This window comes from Poecilia formosa, unplaced genomic scaffold (genome assembly GCF_000485575.1).
Source record: "Poecilia formosa unplaced genomic scaffold, Poecilia_formosa-5.1.2 Scaffold403, whole genome shotgun sequence".
NCBI lineage: Eukaryota > Metazoa > Chordata > Actinopteri > Cyprinodontiformes > Poeciliidae > Poecilia > Poecilia formosa.
Window position 1 is genome coordinate 490425 of NW_006800342.1, and position 1715 is coordinate 492139.

At 46.1% G+C, this 1715-nt stretch overlaps 1 long non-coding RNA gene across 1 annotated transcript; it reads right to left on the reverse strand.

The window, feature by feature from the left end:
• Positions 1-438: 438 nt before the first annotated feature.
• LOC107833538 (uncharacterized) lies at positions 439-1354 on the reverse strand. Its single transcript, XR_001659286.1, has 2 exons — positions 1153-1354; positions 439-1075 (listed from the first exon to the last, which is right to left on the reverse strand). It is a non-coding gene; the product is annotated as an uncharacterized LOC107833538 (long non-coding RNA).
• Between the last annotated feature and the right edge of the window lie 361 nt (positions 1355-1715).

The window sequence follows — 1715 nt, forward strand, 5'->3', positions numbered from 1 at the left end:
CAAATAGGTAAACTGCGATTACAACTTATTGCTTTTTAGGCTGGCCAATTAAACTACTCCCTTCTGCCATATTTCACTAAATCTAACACAGAAGCTGTTAGAGGTGCTGATGTTTTTAGCAACAAAAGGGGCCCCTAAGTCAGATTCTGCTCCAGGCCTCATGCAGCCTTGGACCGCATGAGGCCTGGAGGCCATGATGAGGTAATCTGCTGCACTGCGCAGAGATGCGCAACAAATGGGAGATTTAATTCAATGCTGCTAATGTGGCTTTAGTAGCTCTTCCATTTCGTGTCTGTTGAGTATTAATAAGCGTCACAGAAACTATTCTGGCTGGTTGAGTTTATGGGACAAGTTTCTCAGATCTCTGTGCGACCACGCACATTAACTCTAAGTAGACAACGCATTTGATATGTGTGACCAGCAGGTGGAGATCTTTTTAAAAGTGACAAGATGCACCCGAATACAGACTTAGCAGTGCACAATATTTTATTAAACAATTTCTTTAAAACATTTCTTCTTTTTAAAAAACGAGGCTTCAGGCCTACTACTCGGTCCCTGGAACAAAAAGAAACGCACAAGGTAAAGATGGACAAGTTCAATTATTCCAAATAATAAAATAAAACATGCAAAAGAAATTAGTAAATCAAACAAAAAGAAAACAAATTTGTAACTTTAAAAACACAAAACAAACTGTAAAAGAAAACACTTCAAACAATGGAACAAATTGTTGTCATCCAGTTCCAAATGCCCTTCGATGGGGCCAGAGGAGTAATGCCCCGCCCACACAGCCTGCCCAATCTGCAACAGGTTTAGTTGCGAGCGGCCCAAAGAAACAACGGCAAGACAGCAGAGCGTCCAAAGCGCTGCAGCTCCAAACACAATCAGTTGCCTGAAACAGAAAACCCATTAATGGTGGATACAGATAAAATAAATCAAAAGTTAAATAGCAAGTAGCTTACCCAGGGGTGGAAACACAACCTAACCCGGGAGGGAGCAGGTCAGCAGGCGAGGACCAGCTGGAAGCCGCACGCCACAACAACCTCCAGCCGCAGCCGGCAACGCCAGCAGAGCAACACTGCAGAAACGCACGACAGGTGTAGCACCCAAAAACCAACCATAATCCCAGCCACGGATAGCAAAACCGGCACTTACAATCTCGGACAAGCCGATCAAACACCAGCCACCATGTAGCCGCCGATTGTAGAGACAGTGGAGGAAACAAAGACGCACGCACCTTGCAGCATCCGGCCCAACTTTAAAGGCATCTGCCCCGCCCACCAATCAACGGTGCGCCTCTCACTACACCCGGTGCACAGAGTGGGGGAGGGTGGAACACCATCCCACCACATTCGGTTTGATGCTTTGTGTAACCCTGAAAAATAATACTAAAAATAATGATAAAATAATATGAAATCAGCGTGATGCATGACTCCGAGGAGAGCGCGAAAGCTCCTCACCGGGCTGAATCTGCATGATCAGGTTAGCGCTGCTCGTTATCCACAAACGCTCCGGCCAACCGGGACCACAGATATAAACTTTACAGGGAAGGCAGACACAGAGCCAAACGCTGGGCAGCCTGTTGAGATGCAAACGCCGCATAGAATTGTTTGTTCACAAAGATGAATCATTCTCACCGCTCCACAACGCGCCTCTGAATTCGCTACAAGTTATTCCTGCGGTTCACAGAGCTAACGCGGCGGGTTTTAAACTCTTAC